At 40.3% G+C, this 24,024-nt stretch overlaps 2 long non-coding RNA genes across 5 annotated transcripts in view; one reads left to right on the top strand and one right to left on the bottom strand.

The window, feature by feature from the left end:
• LOC101134595 (uncharacterized) overlaps window positions 1-24,024 on the top strand; it is a 228,163-nt gene that overhangs the window by 16,875 nt on the left and 187,264 nt on the right. The gene's annotated exons all lie outside the window — the stretch shown is intronic.
• LOC129534638 (uncharacterized) lies at window positions 10,050-24,014 on the bottom strand. Its single transcript, XR_008681287.2, has 4 exons — window positions 23,912-24,014; window positions 20,571-20,683; window positions 17,739-17,800; window positions 10,050-10,730 (listed from the first exon to the last, which is right to left on the bottom strand). It is a non-coding gene; the product is annotated as an uncharacterized lncRNA (long non-coding RNA).

Below are 24,024 nucleotides of genomic sequence, written 5' to 3'. Positions count from 1 at the left end.
TCTCCTGCCTCAGCCTCCCAAGTAGCTGGTATTATAGGCATGCACCACCACACCCAGCTAATTTTATATTTTTAGTAAAGACGGGGTTTCACCAAGTTGGCCAGGCTGGTCTCTCGAACTTCTAACCTCCCAGATGGTCCACCCACGTCGGCCTCCCAAATTGCTGGAATGACATGCGTGAGCCACCACACCCAGCCAGTGCAAATTATTTCTGAAGAGTTTAATATGTTTATATAGCATATTTCAGGTTGAATGGAAAAGATATGTGAAATGTATCACTTCTCAAGCTGTTTTTGATATTTAAATGGGCATTCAAATAGGTTTCAGATTGATGTTTAAATTTTCAGATTTAAATAGGCATTCAAATAGGTTTCAGATAGGTGTTTAGACTTTCAGATTTAACTAGGCATTCAAATAGGTTTCAGATTGAAGTTTAAAGAACAGTTTGCCTAAATTTTGGTAATAAATAACTATATAGAATTTCAGGATCCTTTCTACGTATGGAAATTTTTGGTAAACAAAGATATTGTTTGGGTTAAAGTAGTATTTTTAAATTTCTTAAACTATAACAGAGTTTGGTATGTAAAAAATGTGGTAGAGTCAAATTTGTGTTAAATAGCAACTGTGACCTATGCCACTCTGAAGGAGCACAGTATATTCTAGCTGTAAGGGCCTTGAGAGCACATTGAGTTCAATCTTCTCATTTTATAAATGAGACAATTTACTTAAACTTACACACCTGGTTCACAGCACAGCGGACCACAGTTAGGTCTTCCACCTCCCTGTCCACTGTGCTTTTTGGGCAGAAGATAAGGTTAGGAAATTTAGAAGTGAAGTGGACAGAATAGCATGAGAAGACCACTATATTTGAGTTCTCAAGCAAGCTTTGACTTTAACTTCTGAGTTACGAGATATTGGACTAGGTGTGTTTAACCTCTTTGGATCTTAATTTTCGGAGGGTTGTATTTTTAGGTCCTTCTGAATTCCAATCAGGTGAAAAAAAATGAAATAGGTTTCAATTCTTCTTATTGTAGGTTCGTGCAATTTCACTTTAAGTAGATACCCCTATTTTTTAGTAGCATTCCTATTTTTTTCTTGTTAGTGAATCAACTTTTCAACGCGTGTTGTTGTTAGACACAGGTTGTCTGAGTCAAGATGCTAGTTGCTTCTGTATTCAGATGTCTCTAGCATTGTCTTGATTAACTGAAGTTAACACACTTTAAAAGGCAGTTCTTCCCTAGTTTCAAACTGCAGGAATAGTCCATGGACACGTTATTCAGCGGTACTCTTTTCAAGTGGTTTACACTTTCTTACAGTCTTCAAGAGTAATCTCATCATGTAAGTAAAATTTAAGAGAATTTTGCTGCTCCAACTTCTAGAGTTGCTTTATTTATGGTTGTGGAACAGGTTTTTCCCGTTCTTAGTAGGATAATCTGGCATTGTTTGTGTCAGAGAGAAGACAGTTGTAACAATGTGGAAGGATAGGAAAGATGAGATGAGTTTAAAGTATTGAAGAAAAGCTGAAAGACTGGAGGGTTTTTTCAGAAGACTCTGCCAGTGAGCTTCGAGACCTTTCCCCCATTGCCTAGCAGTAGTTCCCATGCCCTTAATTGTTTTAAAAAAGCCCATTCTAGGCTGGGCGTGGTGGCTTACGCCTGTAATCCCAGCACTTTGGGAGGCTGAGGCAGGAAGATTGCTTGAGTCCAAGAGTTTGAGACTAGCCTGGGCGACATAGTGAGAGTTTGCCTTTACCCAGGTGTGGTGACCTGTGCCTGTGATCCCAGATACTCAGGGAGGTTGAGGCAGGAGGATCACTTGGGCTTGGGAGGTCAGGGCTACAGTGACCTGTGATCATGCCACTGCACTCTAGTCTGGGTGACAGAGTAAGACCCTGTCTCAAAACAAAACAACAAACCATTCTTTCAGTGAACACTTTTTTAATACCTATTAGGTGCATAGCACGAGTTAGGTGCTGTGGGAATTACAAAAGAATTGTTCATAGAGGGCTTTTTGCTGTAGGTGCTTCCCCTCTAGCTGGGTTCCCAGTACTTAGGCCATGAAATGGTGAGGGGAAGTAAATGAGTACGCGCATAGAGTGCTCTAGTTGAGACGGGAGAAGGGACAAAGCAGTAGGGGAAGACTCTAGGGAGCCATGGAATCTGAGCAGTTTGAAGGACCAGTAGTTAAGAATAGCTAAAAAGAACTCATTTTAATTTTCTTTTGGGAGAATGCAAGGGAAGTGGTTGGGCTAGGTTAGGACATAGGCTTGGGAGTTGGGAAAGAACCACTGTAGGTTTTAAAGTGTAAACCAAACAGTGACAGAGGCAGATCTCAATCAGTTTAGAGGTTTATTTTGCCAAGGTTGAGGACGCGCCCCCGAAAAAGAAACACAAGTCACGGGAGGATCTGTGTCTTGTGCTTTTTCTGAAGAGGATTTTGGGAACTTCAATATTTAAAGTGGAAAGAGAAAGCAGGAGGGGAAGAAAAAAAAGGGAGAGTGGGTAGGCAATGAGGCAAGTGGTTACATTCTTGGGAGGCTCTGATTAGTACTGCTCAGTGAATCTACATTTTTACATGTGAAAAGAAAGGAGTGGGGGAAAAAGTCAATTATGCATTCGTCTTGTGCTCAGTAAATCTACATTTTACGTAAGATAAAGTAAGCATGTGAAATTACAGCTGTTTGGGAACAAAAGTAAGGCAGTTTTTTCGTGATTCAGTTTCCAGGCTTAACTTTCCCTCTGGCATAGTGAGTTTGGGGTCCTGAGATTTTATTTTTCTTTCACAGTGGCAAATGAGGGAGACCCCTGGAAATAATACAGGCTTTTTGCCCTAGCTTTTTATAATATTTTGAAAATTTCACGCTTAAAAAAATAGTACTGCGAGCACCTGTATACCCTCCTTCTGTATTCACTAGTTAACATTTTGCTGTACTTGCTGGCTTGTTCCAAGTGTGTGTATATTTTGAACCATATGTGGTAAGTATGCATATTTGTATTATTTTGCCTCATCATTTGAATGTAAGTTGCAGACATGACATTTCACCTCTAAATACATGCTAAGGAGGACTGTTTTCTGTATATACCTGCAAAACAGTTGTCACACCCACAGAGTCTAGCATTGATGCAATAACCTGGCTTAATATATAAAAAATATTTAAACATGAAGGTGTGTTTATTGTCTTGGGACCACGAGTATTGAATAAATTGGTGTGGCGAGGCTAGAGCCACAGAAACTGGTTTACACATATTTGAAGAGTCATATGTAGCCATAAAATAGAAAGAGGAAGCTCATCGTATTCTGATCTGCTATACCATAAAATCCTGAGTAGAAACAAGGCATAGAAGAATGTAAAAAAAGAGAATTTATAAACATTTGCATATATATAGATATAATCTCTCTGGAAGGATAGAAAAAGAACCATAATATTCCATGCCTTTGAGATAAGGCATCAGGTAGCTGGGGGACAGGTGGACTTTTCTCTGAATATTCCTTTTTACCTTTTATGTTCTATTTTGCATTTTGAACTATGTGAATATATTACTTACTCAGAAATAAATGGTAAAGAAGCACGCATAGGCTTTTGTTGTTACCATTATTAGCTCTGTAACGTGTAGGAGCATACTTCTCTTTACAGCCTAGAGAGATTTGGAGAATGAGACGTGAGGCACAGACAATGGAGAAAAAATTTTATTATTTCAGTTTTGAAGGATGTTTTAGTCCATTAGAGCTGTTGTAACAAACTTGTAGACTGGTTGGGTTATAAACAACAGACATTTATTTCTCACAGCTCTGGAGGCTGGGAAATCCAAGATCAAGGTGCTGGCAGATTCAGTATTTGGTGAGAGTCAGCTTCCTGGTTCATAGGTGGCGCCTTCTCCCTGGGTCCTCACATGGTGGAGAGAAGAAGCAAGCTCTCTGGACCCTTATGAGGACACTAGTCTCATTCATGAGGTCTCTATCCTCATGACCTCATCTAACCCTAATTACCTCCCAAAGACCCTACCTCCTAATCCTATCATCAGGGAGCAGGGTTTCAGCATATGAATTCTGGGGAGACACAAGCCTTCAGTCCGTGACAAAGGGAAATTTGCTATTTGTGCCACTTAATGGACTGAGATACTCATGGTGTAAGAAGGTAGTTTTTCAGGAGCTGCTAGTGGGGAGAGTAGGGGGGGCTTGATGGGAATCTGTTATCCAGGAAGTATGGGAATTTCACAAGGGAGAGCACAAAGGAAGGTGTAGTAGAAGTACAGAAGATGATGACTGGGATTTGGACTTTGCCTTGTTGATGTATTAATACTATTTTTTTTTTTTTTTTTGAGACAGAGTCTTCCTTTGTTGCCCAGGCTGGAGTGCAGTGGCGCAATCTTGGCTCACTGTAGCCTCCGCCTTCCAGATTCAAGTGATTCTCGTGCCTCAGCCTCCAGAGTAGCTGGGATTACAGGCATGCACCACCTCGCCCAGCTAATTTTTTTATTTTTGTGATAGTAGAGACAGGGTTTTGCAATATTGGCCAGGCTGGTCTCAAACTCTTGACCTCAAATGTTATCTGCCTGCCTTGGCCTCCCAAAGTGCTGGGATTATAGGAGTGAGCCAACATGCTTGGCCTATTCATACTATTTTTGAGGACAAAAGATGGTGTGTTAAAAAAGCTGCTGAGAGAAAATGAACATTTAGAAATAATGTCTGCCTATTTGTTCAATTAAAAAATCATAATGTTTCTAATGCCTAATAATTATTTTTTAAAAGACAGGTTCTTAGATTTTACTGAAGATTATGTGAAGGTTAAAGTAAAGCCTTATTGAGTAAATGCTAGAAATCTATTATTAGTAAGTTATGTCTATTTGATAGCAGTTTGATTATTTTGTGTGATAATTTTTATATAATTATATGATGAACTTCTGTGATAGCTACCCTTTAAAATTACTTTTTCTCAGTGTTTTGACATGTTACATGAAAGGTTAAAATTAATTTTGGAGTTAACTCAGCCATAGTTTATTTTCTATTTTGTTAATGATTAACACGAAATTATCGATTGGTACTTAGAGCTTCTTCTCTTGAAGGCCAGTGTTTGTTAATTAGTGAGTGTTGAATTGCTCCCGGTGTCCATTAGGCATCTTGTGGTTAATGGAGACAGATGGTCTGCCCTTGATAGATGCTTCTGGAAAGTTAACATTCCAGCAGTGACGGTTACATTCCTGTCAGGCAGGACTTCAGGAAGAGAGGAACTCCGCACCGTTTGATCAGGATTCCCAGGTGTGACTTTGCAGGTGAAGAAATTTGATTTTATCAATTCATTTAGGGTGGATGGAGATTGTGAGACTGAGTAAAGCTATCCAAGCCAAGCAAGCTTCCATGAGATTGAATTCTCCAGTGTATTAGTTGGCAGTGGGAGATGTGCTGTAGCCAGCTGTAGACTTATTGAAAGGATAAAACTTGGATCAGAATTTTGTTGGTGAGCATAGAAATAAGATGGGAAAGAACTGGATATTTTCAAGTTGTCTGTCAAGCCATGTGGATTTGACAGAGAACTCTTTCCCTTCCGGGGCTATCCTGTCTAAAAAAATGGAGCCCAGGCTGGGTGCTTTGGTTCATGCCTGTAATCCCAGCACTTTGGGAGGCTGAGGCAGGAGGATTGTTTCAGCCCAAGAGTTCAAGACTAGCCTGGGCAACATGACGAGACCCTATCTTTACAAAATTAAAAAATTAGTCAGCCATAGTGGTGCATGTCTGCAGTCCTAGCTACTTGGGAGGCTGAAGTGGGAGAATTGCTTGAACCCTGGAGGTTGAGGCTGCAGTGAGCTGTCACTGAGCCACTGCACTCCAGTCTGGGTAACAGAATGACCCCCTGTCTCAAAAAAAAAAAAAAATATATATATATAGATAGTTACACACCCACACATTTCTGAACAATGTTTGGTTTCGCCTGTTTTTTATCTTTATGTAGCAGAATCATACTGGATGTATTGTTCTGTACCTCTCATTTCACTCAACGTTAGGATTTTGATATTTTAACAGTGCTGATGCATGTAGCTCTAGGTGATTAATTTTCATTGCTGTTTAGCTTTCCGTTGTATGAATATGCCATAGTTTCATAGTATGAATATGCCAATTTCTCCATTCTGCTGTTGGCTGATGTTTGGGTTTCATGATTTTTGCATTGTGAACAGTGCTGTGAACACTTGTAAACTTGTTTCTTGGAGAATGTGTGCAGTCTCTACAGATTGTATTCTCTCTTTATTGTATTACATAAAGAGAAATAATTTCATATGTTCCTGTATTTACTCTAACAGCTGGTGTTAACATGAGAATATTAGTATGGAATTAAGGTCATTTATGAATGTTGTTAAGTGAATTCAATTGATTCCAAGTTCTGTCTTGAATAAAAGCAACATTTTTCATAAATGACTATTTTGCACTTAAAAAATATTGAAAAATACTAGAAGATAGTAACATCCCATAATATCACCACCCTCATTTGGTAATTATAAAATTAGGCTGTAAAAATTTTGTTTTACTGTCAGTCCTATTTGCCTCTGCCAAAACACACCCCAACCGCTTTACTTAGGAATAGTTTATCACCATTACCAATTATGCTTTTCACCTTTACTTTGTGCTTAGAAAAGTCATGTCTATACATTTGCATATATTATTAAAGATATATAGTATGTAAATAAATTTTTTAGACAATAGCTTGTAAATGCAATTTAATTTTTTTCCTCTTCTTGCTGAATTTTTTTTTTTTTTTCAAAATCGGGATATTGGCCAGACGCGGTGGCTCACGCCTGAAATCCCAGCACTTTGAGAGGCTGAGGCAGGCGGATCACCTGAGGTTAGGAGCTCGAGACCAGCCTGGGCAACATGGCAAAACCCCGTCTCTACTAAAATACAAAAATTAGCTGGATATGTTGGCGTGCGCCTGTAATCCCAGCTACTTGAGAGGCTGAGACAGGAGAATCACTTGAACCCAGGAGGCAGAGGTTGCAGTGAACCGAGATTACGCCACTTCACTCCAGCCTGGGCGACAGAGCAAGACTCTGTCTCAAAAAATAAATAAATAGGTCAGGCATGGTGGCTTATGCCTGTAATCCCAGCACTTTGGGAGGTCGAGGCGGGTGGATCACCTGAGGTCAGGAGTTCGTGACTAGCCTGGCCAACATGGTGAAACCCTGTCTTTACTAAAAATATAAAAATCAACTGGGTGTGGTGGCACGCACCTGTAATCCCAGCTACTAGGGAGGCTGAGGCAGGAGAATTGCTTCAGCCTGGGAGGCGGAGGTTGCAGTGGGCCAAGATCGTGCCATTGCACTCCAGCCTGGGCAACAAGAGCAAAACTTGGTCTCAAAAAATAAATAAATAAATAAATAAATAAATAAATAAATAAATAAAATTGGGATATTAACACTGATACCATAATATTATCTAACTGTAGACCTTATTCAGATTCTGTCAGTTATCCCCAAAATATCTTTATAGTAAGAAATTTCCAGATCATATGTTACATTTAGTTAACCTGGAACAGCTTCTCAGTCTTTCTGTGTTTTGTGACCTTGACATTTTCAGAGAGAACTAGGCAATATTACATAGTGTCTTTCAGCAGTGGTTTGTTGTTTCCTCATGCCGGTATTGAGGTTTTGTGCTTTCCGTAGAAATGCTACATTAGGGACACTGTGTTCTTCTCAGTGCATCATACTCAGAGGCACCTGATGTCTATTTGTCTCACCATTGGTGATATTAACTTGGATCCCTTGGTTAAGGTCAGGTTTCTGTCAGATTTTCCGGTTTCTCTGGTTTTTCTCAGGAAAGTTACTCTCTCCCTTATTTCCAATAATAATTGTCTTATGGAATGATATTTTTAGATTTTGTTAATGTCCTGTTACTCCTCACACGTTTAACCCTAGGCTTTTAAAATCTACTGATGCTTGTGTGAATCATTTATTCTTTCCTAATGGTGATTTTTAAAAGTCCATCATTTCTTCTTCATTTATTTATAGTTGACTTTCTTCCCTCAAAAAGAGCTCTCTCTTCGCTCTCATTTATTTCAGTGCATATTCATGGATTCTTATATTAGTCTTAATGTGTTATCATTATGTATTTTGATGCTTAAATTATCCCAGATTTGGCCAGTAGGAGTTTCTTGAAGCTGCCTCCTGTGTCTTTTGATGCATCTCCATTGTTCTTTGAACATATTCTTTCTTGTGCATGTAGAATGTTTCTCATTGCGTACCTTCTCTGCCTCAGCCCTAGAATCAGCCGGTTCTCCAAGAAACTCTGTATGAGAGTGTCTGTTTCTCCATAGCCTAGCCAAGAGTGACTTTTTTTAAAAAAAATTTTTGCCAATTCGATAGTTGAGAAATAGCATCTCAATGTAATTTAAATTTGTATTTCTTCCACTGTGAGTGGAACTGAACATCTTTTAATATATCTAAGGGATATATATGTGTGTGTGTGTCTGTGTATATGAGTATATGTGAATATATATGTGTGTGTATGTATTTTCCCATGTCCTTTACCCATTTTTCTGTTGTTTCTGTCTTTAAGAGTTCTTTATGTATTATGGTTATTACTCCTTTATCTGTGATAGGATGCAAATATTTTCTCCCATTTTATCTATTGCCTTATGTTTACAATGGAGTATTTTTGGCCATACAGAAATTAAAAAAAAAAATTACGTAGTCAAATCAATCAATCTTTCAGTCTTCCCAATTTTGAGTTGTAGTTAGCAAACCCTTTCCTACATCAAGGTTAGAGAATTCACCTTTTTCCCCCCTTCTAGTGGTAGTATGGCTTCATTGCTTTATTTAGATCCCTGATTTGTTTGGAGTTTATTTTGGTTTTCCAAATGAGGTTTTCCAGTGGCTAGCCAATTATTTTAACATTGTATTAATCCATTTTCACGCTGCTATGAAGACAACCCCTTGACTGGGTAATTTATAAAGAAAAGTTGTTTAATTTACTCACAGTTCAGCATGGCTGGGGAGGCCTCAGGAAACTTACAGTCATGGCAGAAGAGGAAGCAAACATGTCCTTTTTCCCATGACAGCATCATGGAGATGTGCCAAACAAATGGGAGAACAGCCCCTTATAAAACCATCAGATCTCATGAGAACTCACTATCACAAGAACAGTAAGAGGGTAACCACCCCCATGATTAAATTACCTCCTACTGGGTCCTTTTCATGACACGTGAGGATTATGGGAACTACAATTCAAAATGAGATTTGGGTGGGGGCACAGCCAAACCATATCAAACATCATTTATTAAATAGTTTTTGCCTTAGTGATTTTAGATGCCACCTTAATAATATACAGTACTAAAACTTCATCTGCACTTGGGTCTGTTTTTGAACTTTCTGTATTACTCTGTTGGTTTGTCTGTCTATTCATGTGTCAGTAAGACACTTTTCATCATGGAGGCTTTAGACTGTGATTTAATGTCCGGAATAACTCGGCCTTCCCTCTAGTGTGTTAGTGTTTTCCTGGCTGTTACTGCACATTTATTTTTCAATATGAGGCTCAGTATCAATTGTATGTCTCCATTAAAAAAACTTGGTTTATTTATGAGGATTACATTAAATTTCTAAATTTATGATGAACTGACATTTTTATGTTAACTTGTTCTATCTGAATATAAGAGATGTCTGTTGTTAAACTCTTCATTTGTGTCTTTTTAAGAATGCTTCAAAGTTTTCCTCAGATGTGTTTTATACATTTCTTTTAAAATTTATTCTTAAGCACTCAATTTTCTTTGTGCAACTTGCTTTGTTTCCACTTAATGTATCATATATAGCTGAACAGGTCAGTACATGTTGATCTATTTCATTTTAAAAAATGGATCCGTGGTAAGTTATGTCTGTGTATCTATTAGTATGGGGGAATGTGAGGGTAGCATAAGTCATAATTTCTATCTTAAGTAACTAAAACATAGTTTTGGAAATCAGACATGTTTATTTATGTACATTAAAAACTATAAAAAATTCCTGTGTAGGTATTTAATTCACTTCCTTGAATTGAGCCTAGAAGAAAGTGTTGAATTTAGTTTAGTGGAGAGGACCAAAAAGGACATTCTGTGTGACAATGGCATGGGCTAAAGTAGAGGCAGAGTTTCACATGTCGTGTGAGGTCAGTGAAATAACTGGCTCAGATGGTGTTTCTGTACCCAAAGATAAAGTAAGAGCAGTTATTGGACAACCTCGAGTGCCCAAAGAAAGCATTTGGATTTGTCACACTGGCAGAAGAAGCCTTCTGAACTACTAATCTATTGCAGTGTAACAAATTATCCCCAAATTTATTGGCTTAAAACATCAATCAACATTTATTATCTCTAACAATTTTTGTACTTCAGAGATTTGGGATCACATTAACAGTGTTCAGGCTTGGGGTCTCTTGTGGTGAAGTCAAGATGTTAGTCAGGGCTGGGCATGGAGGCTCATGCCTCTAGTCCCAGCACTTTGGGAGGCTGAGGCAGGAGGATTGGTCAAGCCTAGGAGTTTGAGACCAGCTTGGGCAACATAGCGAGACCCCATCTCTATTAAAAAAATAAATAATAATTTTTAAATAGATGTTAGCCAGTCTTCAGTCATCTTAAGGCTTTATTGGGGCTGGAGGGTCCTCTTCCAAGATGGTGTACTCAAATGGCTGGCAAGTTGGTGTTGGTTGTTGGTGGGAGGCCTCAGTTCCTCCTCTATGTGGGACTCTTCACAGGGTTGAGTGTCCTTATGACATGGCAGCTGCACTCCCCAGATCGAGCGATGCAAGAAAACAAGACAGAAGCTTCAATGCCCTTTTTGACCACACCTTGGAAATCATCCCCCATCACTCTCGCCATGTTCTGTTCCTTAGACACAAGCCAGTAAATTCCGCCCACATTCAAGGGAAGGGGAGCTAGGTTTCACCTTTTAAAAAGAGGTGTGTCAGAGAATCTGGGAACAGATTTTACAACCACCACACTGTCCTAAAGAGGAGTGATGGTGTAATTTCGAAAAGGAAAAAAAGTCTGGGATCCAGACAAAGATTAATCTGGTAGTAATGTCAAAGATGAATGGAAGAAAGGGAGAAACAGAGGTGGATCGTAGTGCTGCGATCTAGCAGTCAAGTGATGGATTTAGTTGGGGGCAGTGAGAGGGCAGAGGTAGGACACATGGAAGGGAGGCAGCAGAATCCCTTCCCTGTGATGGTTGAGGTTTCAATGACTGAGTATGTAGAGAAAATCAGAGCAGTGACTTTGGGGAAAGCCATGGTTTGGGATATGATTAGGAAGGGGAGCTGGATCTGTTGCATTAGAGAGAAAGAAGAGCCAGTTGAGTTCCTGCAGGAGCGAAAAAAGCAGAGTGATCAAGAGCTTCAGATGTTGCAGAATTCGCAGAGAATGATGTTTGAAATGAATGCATTTGCTTGCAAGGTTATTATAGGTGACAGCAGTTTAAGTGGAGTAGAGCAATTTTGGAAATTGGATTATAACATTTAATTCGATGATTAACTTTTTACAAAGTGCTAGAGGTGGGAGGATGAGGGGCTGGTATACCATTCACCACTCAGATTTTGAGATCTTACATCTTTCTGCCTCCTGATAGTACCCCCAAGCCTCCCTGGAATGGCACTTCCACTCAGCTCTTGGATTGAGGGCAATGGAGGAGGATTTTACCTCACTCATTTTCAGGGATTCTTTTAACTGCATGTGAAATCAACTTACTTTATTATTTTTTTACTTTACATATTGCTTTTAACTATCATGTGTGCTCTCCCCTAGCCCCACTCATTTCCCTCCCTTTCCCTTCTTCCTGGTCGGTAAGCATTTAAGATCATGATCCAGTACAAAGACCTATTCTTCTCCCTTACCTCCCAACTTCAAGCATGATTCTATTATTCATATACTTTGTTAACTGAACTTGCAGGGATGCAATTGATATGTAAGAAATATAATTAAAATTGCAACCAGCAAATGTAAATACTAAATTGAAAGATTCTTGGTTTTTTAATTTTAATTTTAATTTTTTGTAGAGATGGGGTCTTGCTGTATTGTGTTGCCCAGGCTGGTCTTGAATCTCTGGCCTCAAGTCACCCTCTCACCTCAGCCTCCCAAAGATCTGGGATTACAGGCATGAGCCACCACACCTGGCCTTATTTAGTATTATTTTACGTTCTGTATCTGTACATAGATTTAATCTGTTTTCAAATTAGTGAAATAATTATCAATAAGATGGAGCCAAAACATGAAAATAATTTTAAAATGTCTTTATGTGACATAACACAGATTTGTGTAAGGATTTGAGGTTAAGTGGACCAAAGAATTGTGTAGTAAAACACTGACAAACCCAGAAATTAAATGTGAGTTTTCTCTGTAACATGATGTGACAATGATTATATTATTATTATTATTCCTGATAGGGTTGTTTTCCTTTTAAGAAGAAATGTTGGGTCCATTTAAGACTTAAACTAAATTACAATAGCATTAATAACTATGGTTCCAAATTAAGAGTAGTCTTTATGCTGTGAAAAAAGAACTATTGTTGATAAGTTCGTTTTAGCACAAAAAGATATGATTGTTCTCAGTAACATCATCTTTGAATAAATAGGGCAGCCTCTGATGATGTAGCCTCGTTTTGCAGTGTGCGTGGGAGGTGAGCATAGAAGAGACAAAAGGGCCAGGGGATGGTGAGAAGGAATAACAGAAGGGAGGGACACCTGGGTGCCTTCACCGTGGATGGCACAGATCGTAAGTGACTGGAGGGGGCAGAGGCTCTGACTGTGTCAGTACTGCCATTAGGTATTCATTACATAGACATTAAGCTTTTTCTGTGTGTCTGTGGGTGTGAGAGAGGGAGACAGAAAAGAAACGGAGTGATAATGTATATGTCTCCGGAGATCACTGTGTTGTTTACTTTTACTGTTAAAGATCTAGGGCCAGGTGCGGTGACTTACACCTGTAATCCCAGCACTTTGGGAGGCTGAGAGCAGGCGGATTGCTTGAGCCCAGGAGTTCGAGACCAGCCTGGGCAACATGGCGAAATGCTGTCTCTACAAAAAATACAAAAATTAGCTGGGTGTGGTCCCAGCTACTCAGGAGGCTGAGGTGGGAGGATCGCTTGGGCCCGGGGGGTCGAGGCTGCAGTGAGCTATGATTTTGCCACTGCACTACAGTCTAGGTGACAGAGACCCTGTCTCAATTAAAAAAAAAAAAAGATCTAGATATATTTGGAGATTCTGTCATGGTTCTTACTCCTTGTACTTGAGCAGTTGACAAAAAGTTAATCTGGTTAATTGATACATTTTCCATTTCCTGTTTCCCACTCGTCCTATTCCCTCCTCTTTCGCTCTATGTTCTCTGAGTCTCACTTCAAACCTTGTAGGTCCTAGAAGCTTCCACCGAGTGTCTCTTCCATTTCCAGGGCCCCACACTTGCTGGGCACATTGTCCTACTGTGTGCTCCATCTCCAGAATGTCCTGGGAATCACTCTGTGTGTAGGTTTCTACAACCTGTGTTATTCGTGTCTGTTTGTGTGTTTGTTTTCGCTTCTCTGAGGGAGGAGCCAAGTCTCATCCGTGTAGCTCCACGTGTAATAAATGTGAGTCGAGTGAACGAATGAAAGATTTCCCCAAGCCTTGTAGTGGACGTGCTTGGACCATGGTGGTCCATCAGTGTGGCAGTGGAGTCCCTGAGCATTGAGGATTGGGAGACGTGTGACTAGAGAGGTAGACCACACAAGCCATGAAGCATCTAGGGGTGACTGCAAACTGAGTGAGGCAGGTCTTCTGGTCCTGTGCTGCTCCACACAGAAGGTTTCAGGGATGACTTGGAAGCAAGAAACAGGTAAATGCAGTGCTGCGTGCTAAGCGTTGCAACCTCCTGCACAAACTGCTCTGGGCGCTTCAATTAATTTGGACTGTGGGGGTTGGTCTGGGAAGACTGGCGTTTTGAGTTGAGTCTTCAAGAGCATGCAGTTGCCCACCAAATGGAGAAGAACAAGGAGCATGTTTCAGAAGCAGCATGTACCACGCTGTAGAGGTGGGAATTGTCATTTTCTTGAGAAGTTGTAATGGAGCTTAAGGTTCAGGGGCGTTGGGAAGTGGGAAAGCAGCAGGAAATGAGATTGGAGAGGGCCATGTGTGTAATGCTGAATGACTGGCCTTCGCCCCATTGGCTGTAGGGAACCACTGGAAGTTTTAAAATCAGGGGAATGGCGGAGATTCACATTTTAGAAAAATGCCTGGCAGCAGTGTGGAAGATGGACTGGAAGGGGAAGACTAAAGAGAATAGACGAGTTAGGAGACTGCTGCAAAGTCCAGGTGAGTGCGGGGAAGGGCCCGGATTAGGCCTTGACAGCAGCGATGTGGCAGAGAAGACAAAGTTGCATGTGATTTTGGGAGGTGGAATTTGCGTGACATACCAGAGCTGCAGATAACAGTTGTGGGAGGGATGGAAGAATAGAGAAGGAAGCTTTTTTTAACCTATAGCCATTGAATGGGAGAGTAGAAAGGAAACATTGAGTTTGGTTCTGGACATTTTAGAATGGGGCACCCAAATGGAGAGAACCAGCAGACGGAAACGTATTCACACGTGTGTGAATGGGTGAGATTATATAAGGAGAGCTTGCTGAGCAAAATAAGAGAGGGTCATGCAGAGGACTCTGGGACACTCCAACATTTAAAGGGCACACTCGGGAAGAGAGCCATTTAAGAACAGTTTCAAAAGGAGAAATAGCCACAAGAGGTCAAGCTGAGATGAGCAGGAATACGAAGCCATTGGAACAGAGTGAGACCCTGTCTCAAACAAACAAACAACAACAACAAAACTTTTTCAAAAGAATTTGTTGTAAGATTTTAAAAAATACCAAGCACTTTTCAGTATGTGTGTGTGTAGCGGGGGTAAATATATACATAACATAAACTTTACCATTTAATCATTCTTGAGTGGTTTTTTTGGCATTAAGTACATTCACATTGTTGTGCAACCATTACCACCATACATCTCCAGAACCTTTTCACTTCCCATGATTGAAACTCTGGCTGGGCGTGGTGGCTCACGCCTGTAATCCCAGCACTTTGGGAGGCCAAGGCGGGCAGATCACGAGGTCAGGAGTTCAAGACCACCCTGACCAACATGGTGAAACCCTGTCTCTACTAAAAATATAAAAATTAGCAGGGCGTGGTGGTGCGCACCTGTAATCCCAGCTACTCAGGAGGCTGAGGCAGGAGAATCACTTGAACCCAGGAGGTGGAGGTTGCAGTGAACCAAGATCACTCCACCGCATTCCAGTCTGGACGAGAGTGAGACTCCATCTCAAAAAAAAAAAAAAAATTCTGTACCCATTAAACAACTCCCCATTTCCCTCTCCTCCATCTGCTGACAACCACCATCCTACTTTCTGACTACTCTGGGAACCTCATACAAGAGGAATCATACAATATTTGTCCTTCTGTGACTGGCCTGTTTCAGCGCAACGTATTCAAAGTTCATCCATGTTGTAACCTGTCAGGATTTCCTTCAGCATCTTAAAAATATAATTTGAATATAGTTTTGTTTTGTTTTTTTCAAGAAACCAACTATTTACAACCATTACAAAGTCCTACCATCTGCCACATCAGTTTTACACAGGGAAGGGAATTAGAAGAAGGGAATTCACATCAATCACAGACATCCTATCGAGCATGTGTCAGGCGCCACATTGGTTCTAAGTGCTTCATCTAACTCATTGAATCTCCATAACAGTTCTGTGCAGTGACATTATTTTTCTCATTTTACAGCTGAATAAACTGATTTTCAGAGAGTTTATGTAGCTTGTGCAAGACCACACAGCTGGCAAATAACTGAGCCAGGATTCAAATCCTGATCTTCCCAATACCCAAGGCCATGCTCTTTTTAGGACCCTTCAGTTCTCCCTTTAGTCCTTTCTCTAATTATGTCACTCTAAAGGAGTCAAATCTCTTTGCTTTGAATTTAATGAAGTTGTGCTTTAAGGTTTTCCTGGTGTTCAGCAAATATACAAGGCTCCTCATGACATTAAACTGCTCTTATTTTGTATTTAACCTTTTAAGAACAGAATCAAGCATTTGCCAAAAGTAGAGAATTAATTGTGTAACTAATTAATTCAGTTCACATAGTTATTTGTTTAATGTTGTTTGATGTGTCTGTCCAACTTAATATTTATCTGGGGTCGTTGACAGAACTACGTTGATTTGTAGGATAGATTTCTGAAGGAAAATACTTTTTTTAAACTAAACTTAATAGTTTCTATTCTAATCACAAATAGGAAAGGAAGAAACTTTTTAAAATGAAAAATATATAACCACTCATTTTTGAGGATCTCACAAAAACAAAGTATTATGCAAGTAATCTGAAGCCAAAAGCCACAGGCTGAGATTTGCCATGCTGAAGGTTTTTTTTTTTTTTTATCTACAAATGTTTCTTTGAATTCTTGAATGCTCTATCCTGTGCCAGTGAAAGATGTTTTTCTTTAAAGATCTTAGCAGTGACTGACATATCACTGTTTGAGCAGATGATCCTGAGAAAGTAACCAAAGCCATTTACAGAACAGGCGTTTCTGTAACTTGGGCCCTTTACGGAAGTAAGCCAGTGGGCTTGCGTGTTGTTTGAAGACTGGGCTTATCTTTGTTCAGTGTTTTGCTTTGAGAGCACGACTGACTTTGAGTTTCATCTGCACTCTGTGACCAATTGTGAGAGAGACCCAAAGTCTGAAGTTTGTGTTGACTTTAGAAAGTCATTCTCTGAAGCCTTTTTTTGGAATGAGTTTAAAGAAGGAAGAGTACCAAAAGCCAGGTCCAGTCTTGTAGTGGATGTTTTGGAAAGAAAGGATCATGGTTCTCTGGGACCATCAGAGTGGATCAGATTACATTCTAATGTAATGATGAAAACAAAGAACAATAAATCAGAGGGACTCTAAAACATCCTAAAATCTTCCCTCAGGCAAATAATACCAAATCTTCGAGGGTGGATAATTGTTTTCTCTCCATTTTCTTTTTTCTTTTTCCTTGCAGATTGACAGAATTAAAAATTTGACAAGCCCCATCAGTGGTTCATTTAAGTGTTTTGGTATACAGGTGATTAGAAACTATAAAATCTCTTCTGCTTTATTTTAAAGCTATTGTCTTGCTCAGACTGCGTAATTTAAAGGCAACTGTGTAATTAATGTCTGTGGTGAAAAATTTCTGATCCTAAAAGTCATGGACAAAAGGGGGTATTTGCCTACCTAGTGTCAAGGAGCTTAAACTGTAATCAGAAGTAGATGCATTATTGTTTTATTCAAATGTAAAGGGAAGATGAATGCTCAAGATACAGCAAAGGATCTTCTTAAAATATGCAATTTGTGTGACTCTTGCTGAGTCAGATGAGTGGGTGATGCTGGGCAGAGCTGTAGAAGAAAACTGACTTTCAGCAAGGAATAAGAATCCATGCTAAACAGTACAGGAGTGAGGCTGAGAATATGCTCAAGGAGAGTGCGGTGGTTGGAATGTTTGTCCCTTCCAAGACTCACGTTCACACTTAATCCCCAGTGTGGCAGTATTGAGAGGTAGAATCTTCAAGAGGTGATTGGGTCATGAGGGCTTTGCCCTCATGAATTGATTAATCCACTCATGGATTAATGGGTTAACGGGTTAGTGGATTAATGGGTTGTCATGGGAGTGGGGCTTGTGGCTCTGTAAGAAGAGAAAGAGAGAGCAACACTCAGCCCCCTCGCCATGTGATGCCCTGCACTCCCTCGGAGTTTGCAGAGACTCACCACCAGCAAGAAGGCTCTCACCAGATACCGTCTCTCAACCTTGGACTTCCCAGTATCCAGAACTGTAAGAAATAAATTTCATTTCTTTATAAGTTATCCAGTTTCAGGTGTTATATAAGCAACAGAAAATGGACTAAAACAGAGAGGGAAGCCTCTGGAAGGGGGAAGCCTGAGTGGTTAAGTGGTGAGTCCAGCAGCTGAGGAGAAAACTTTTGACCTGAAAGGACTAGATCTGGGACCCAGATGGAAAACAACTTCCTCTTTTTACCTTGGGATTTGAGAGAGTGCTCAGCCTGGGTCTAGGAGTGGAGGTAGACCAGCCTAACAGAAAGGACTGACTCCAAGGAATTGCTAGCCAGAGGGAAAATAAAATAAAATCATGGAAGGCTTGGGAGATGCCTTTTGATACTTTAAACCAAGCTTGTCCAACCTGTGGCCCGCAGGCCACATGTGGCCCTGGACAGCTTTGAATGCGGCCCAACACAAATTAGTAAACTGTCTTAAAACATTATGAGATTTTTTTTTTTTTGGTATGATTTTTTCTTGTTGTTGTTAGCTAATCGCTATCATTAGTGTTAGTATATTTTATGTATGGCCCAAGACAATTTTTCTTCCAGTATGGTCCCGGGAAGCCAGAAGATTGGATACCCCTGCTTTAAACCTACCATGATAATTGGATACTGTGAGATTTTTATGTGTAAAATGTAGTCCAGATGGATAGCATTTGAATTCCCAGGATACATAGCAGTAATTTTTTTTGTTTTTCATAGCAGTAAATTTTTTGGTGTTTTTGAACAAACTCGAAGTCTGTTATTCACTGCGGAGTACCAAGTAGGATTCTCTCATTAGCAGATAAGAGAAAGCAAAATATTGTGTCTTTACAGGAGAAAACTATGTATTCAATTAAGATAGGGTGACAAAACCCAAGTGTGAAACCTACTAGTGGGGACTGGCAGAAAGATAGCCTATTTTACACAGTATTCTGTCCTTACGTAACGTTATTCTCTAATTGGCATCTCTTAGAAAATGGCTGGATTTGGCCCACTTAGTTAAGTAGGTCCAGGAGGGGCAGAGACTTGGAGTTTATTCATTTTGGGAGGAAGCCCAGAATAGTCAATAGAACTAAAGGTATGCCGATAGTGTTAGGTGCATGTCCTGTAATGTAGTTGGATTCCTAAAAACTGGGATAAGTCTGAGGTGTAGGGGTTACCTGATTACAATTTATCCCTGGTTTTTGTCTTCATTGTCTGCATTGCTGTTAGGTTTTCTGAAGCCTTGTCTTCTCTAGTTTAAATTGGAGCAGGAATTATTCTTTGATAAAAGGCAGTAGTACCTCAGCTAACTTTCTCATTCAGAATATATTTAGTCAACAGATAACTGTTGACACATACTAAATACAAGTGCATTACATACTTTTGGAGGATATAAAGATAAATCAGGCAGAGTTTATTCTTTTCTCATGTAATGGGGGTGGAGGTGATGGACCATCATTTAATGGTTGAGAACTGGGGTTCTGCAGTCAGACCCAAGCTGGTTCAGACCCTGGTGTTGCAATGTACCAGATGTATAGCCTTGGAAAAAGCTACTCAATCTCTACTAAACCTTCCAAGGCTATATATCTAGTGCATGTCAACACCAGGATATGTATAATAGTACCTATGTCATAAGGATGGCTGGAGGCCTATGAGATAATGGTTGTAAAGGGTTTAGAAGACTCCCCAGAGCATAGTGAGCCCTCTCTGAACACTGACAACACACACAAATGAACAGACGTGCTTTATGGACCAGGGGGTTCTGGCTTTGCTGATGTCCAGTGTTAGAGGTATGGCTTGGGGGAGTTACCTATATTGGAAGCAATCACTCAGACTGTATGTCACTGGATGACTTGCCAGAGGCAAACAAGAAACAACATGGCAGACACAGAACCTTATATTTTTATGCACAAAAGTGGACTGTATTTTTCTGTTTGCTTTGATGTTTTGTTTGTATTTGTTTTTTGTTTTTGTTTTTGTTTTTGAGACTGAGTCTCGCTCTATCGCACAGGCTGGAGTGCAGTGGTGCGATCTCGGCTCGTTGCAACCTCCGCTTCCCGGGTTCAAGCGATTCTCCTGCCTCAGCCCTCCTGGTAGCTGGGATTACACACACTGCCACCATGCCCGGCTAATTTTTGGAGATGGGGTTTCACCACATTGGCTAGGATGGTCTCGAACTGTTGACCTCAAGTGATCCGCCCGCCTCAGCCTCCCAAAGTGCTGGGACGCCTGGCCTGTTTGTATTACTTTGTGGTAACTCTGCCATTAGGGGAGTTGAATCAGACTCATCTGATATGAAGATGACTTAATCATCAATTATTTTAGTACACAATTATTGAGTCTGTTTTTGCACCCATTATGGGTTCCAGCACTAGTTCTAGTTTATTAGCACTGAAAGTAAAGACTAAGCCATATTGGTGGTTGGCTCACAGACTTAGGAGTTTGGCTGGCTGTTAAGGATCGGTGTCTGTAATATTAGAAAGTTTTCAGGCAAAATGAATGAAACAACCAGATAATAATTTGGTAAATAATAAAGGAGTGGTGAAGTTGGATTTCCTTAGCTGACTCTTTTGCTCAGACATTGTGGTCTCAAATTACTTATCTCTAAATATTTAAATAGATTACTGACTGGCCTGGGATGTGGTTTGTTCTTTAAAAAAAAAAATGTTATGTAATATTTGACCCATACAAAAGGTTATATAATTCTGTACAATTAATAGGACGTTATTAACACACTGAAGCTACCGTGCGAGGAGGTGCCTCACTCATGTACTGCATTATTATAGCTTGCTAAACATACCTTGGTTAATAAGGAACTATTTCTTGAATGTCACTTCTGTGTCTCCTGCCACGCATCTGGTGGTGGGCCCGGAGCCCTTGTTGACCAATAGGCTCAATATTTGTGAGGGAGACCTGGACAGCAGAGTAGAGGTGTGTGAGGACAGGCTGGGCCCTGCCAGCATTTGTGTCTGTCAGCTCTAACCACGAAGAGGATAATGACTTGAGAGAGCAGTGCCTGCTGCTGCAGCTCCTCCTTCCCAATCTCAAGTGAATACCTCTTGAATTCCTCTAGCTGTAGCCTAGAATCATGTATAGAAAAGGATTCTGGGAAATGTAGTTCCCCTTAACCAAATGCTAACAGTAGAAACTACAGTTGTGCAGTTAAGTATGTGTTTGTACTTATTTGTTATACTGGAAACAGAGATATTTGTAATTATTTCTGCTTAAAAGATATCAGAATAGTTATTTACTATTCAGGTATCAGATTTGTTTAAAAATGACATTTAACTTGATTATATCATTATTTTCTTTTCCATTAAACCCTAACAATTTTTAAAGCCATGAAATAACTTAAAAAACAGAAGTAATTTAATCTTACCCTCTCCTTTGGAAAGAAAATATTCCTTTTTTAAAGTGAAAGCAAGTTTCAAAAAAAGAAAAAAAGAAAAGGAATAAAGAATGGCTACTCCATAGGCAGAGCAGCGGCCTGGTCTGCTTGACTGAGTATACTTGCAGTTATTTCTGGATTATATGCTAAACAAGGGGTGGATTATTCATGAGTTTTCCAGGAAAGGGGTGGAGATTTCCCGGAACTGAGGGTTCCTCCCCTTTTTAGACCATATAGGGTAACTTCCGGACATTGCCTTGGGATTTGTAAACTGTCATGGTGCTGGCAGGAGCGCCTGTTAGCATGCTAATATATTATAATTAGTGTATAATGAGCAGTGGGGACGACCAGAGGTCTCTTTCATTGCCATCTTGGTTTTGGTGAGTTTTGGTCGGCTTCTTTATGGCATCCTGTGTTATCAGCAGGGTCTTTGTGACCTGTATCCTGTGCCAACCTCCTGTCTCATCCTGTGACTAAGAAAATATTCTTTTAATTTGACAAATCAAGTTGGATCTCATTGTGCTAAAAAAGGTTTTTAAAAATATTACCCAATACAGTGCCATCTAGTGACAAATCATTTACTTGCTGGTTATTGAAAATAGTTGACTACAAGTTTTATGTCCTGATAAGTCAGGAACTTCACTTCTAATTGTGCAAATTCTTAAGACATATTTTAAGCGACTATTTCTAAATAAATCAAATATTTGTAAATAGAGAGCTGGAAAATATTTTCTAACCCTCAGGTTTTATACATATGTATCACAATGTGTCTTATTTAATGCCACGTGGACCCAGGAGTAAAATCAAAATCAGTGTTTTGTCTAAAAAGGTGGTAATAGGATTATTTTAGAAATGTGATGTAAAGGAATGAGCATGCCTTTAAAATCAAACAGACACGAGTTTGTCTATTCGGACTTATTTTTCTTATGACTTAGCAGGTAATTACTACCTGCTTGGAAGTGCACCAAGCACTATATATGTACTGCCTCATTACATATTCACAAAACTCTATAGGTATTTTACAAATGAGGAAACCGGCCGGGCGCGGTGGCTCACGCCTGTAATCCCAGCACTTTGGGAGGCCGAGGCGGGGGAATCACGAGGTCTGGAGATCCAGACCATCCTGGCTAACACAGTGAAACCCCGTCTGTACTAAAAATACAAAAAAAAAAAAAATTAGCCGAGTGTGGTGGCAGGCGCCTGTAGTCCCAGCTACTTGGGAGGCTGAGGCAGGAGAATGGCGTGAACCCGGGAGGCGGAGCTTGCAGTGAGCCGAGATCGCGCCACTGCACTCCAGCCTGGGCGACAGAGCAAGACTCCGTCTCAAAAAAACCAAAAAAAAAAAAAAAAAAAAATGAGGAAACCAAGGCAGGGCAAGGAAGTGTTATGGTGCTTAACTTCATTGTTTTTTGTTGTTGTTGTTGTTGTTGTTGTTGTTGTATTGAGATGTAGTCTCACTCTGTCACCCAGGCTGGAGTGCAATGGCGCGATCTCGGCTCACTGCAACCTTCGCCTCCTGGGTTCAAGCGATTCTCATGCCTCAGCCTCCCGAGTAGCTGGGACCACAGGTGCCCGCTACTGTGCCCGGCTGATTTTTTAATTTTTATTATAGACAGGGTTTCACCATGTTGGCCAGGCTAGTCTCGAACTCCTGACCTCAAGTGATTCGCCCACCTTGGCCTCCCAAAGTGCTGAGATACCTCATTGTATTTTATTGTGTGTGTTTATGTGTTTCTGTAATAAAAGAGTGCCCCTTAAGAGAGAAGGTCTTACTCAAGAATATTGTGTTTTTCCCTGCCCCTATTATAGACTGGTATGTCTGCAATTCAACTGCTGAATATTTGATTTTTTTCTTTGTCCATGAAATGAAAACACAATACCCTTGACAAGAACAATAGTACATTACATTGTTTTGATAAAATATCATTGTTTTCTCTATATTCAAGAGTGGAAAATATATGTAATTTTTTATAAAGGGTATTATACAGTGGCACAAGCACTAAACTAAGCAACTCTGGGTTCTAGTCTCTACTTGGCCACTTGTAAAATAGTGTTAATTTAACTCTAAAGTTGTACATGCACACAACCCGCATATTCCAAGAGCTTGTGAGGTACAAGGCTTGTTACAAAGACCAGCAGACTCCCCGCTGTCACTCCTGCCCCATCCCTTGCTCTCTGAGCTCAACTCTTAAAGCGGATTGTTCTGCTTGTTTACCTCCAGCTCTCTAAACAGGCATTGCTCTATCCTCTTCTTACCTTTTCAGTGTTAGGCATTACCTTTGACCTCTCATGATAAAGGAGAATTTATCTTTTTTTTTTTTTTTTTTTTTTGAGATGGAGTCTTGCTCTGTACCCCAGGCTGGAGTGCAGTGGCGCCATCTCGGCTCACTGCAAGCTCCGCCTTCCAGGTTCATGCCATTCTCCTACCTCAGCCTCCCGAGTAGCTGGGACTACAGGCGCCCAGCACCGCGCCGGCTAATTTTTTTGTATTTTTAGTAGAGACGGGGTTTCAGCGTGTTAGCCAGGATGGTCTTGATCCCCTGACCTCGTGATCTGCCTGCCTCGGCCTCCCAAAGTGCTGGGATTACAGGCGTGAGGCACCGCCCCGGCCAGGAGAATTTATCTTATGCACCCCCACCCCATGTGCATAGCCCTTTTCTTTTCATTATAATTACATTTTGAATAATTCAGCATTTACATTGTTAGGACTTTGAAAACATTATTCCCAGCTGAGTTATATAATCTATGGTTACCTTTTCTTTCCAGCACAACTTTTTGTTTTCCCTGGTGTTAATAATTCTTTTCTTTCTTTTTTTTGGAGGAGGGCTTTGTTTGTTTGCTTAGATTTTATGTACTTTTCCCGTGT

Source organism: Gorilla gorilla, chromosome 6 (assembly GCF_029281585.2).
Source record: "Gorilla gorilla gorilla isolate KB3781 chromosome 6, NHGRI_mGorGor1-v2.1_pri, whole genome shotgun sequence".
Lineage (NCBI taxonomy): Eukaryota > Metazoa > Chordata > Mammalia > Primates > Hominidae > Gorilla > Gorilla gorilla.
This window is presented reverse-complemented; position numbering and strand designations above follow the sequence as displayed.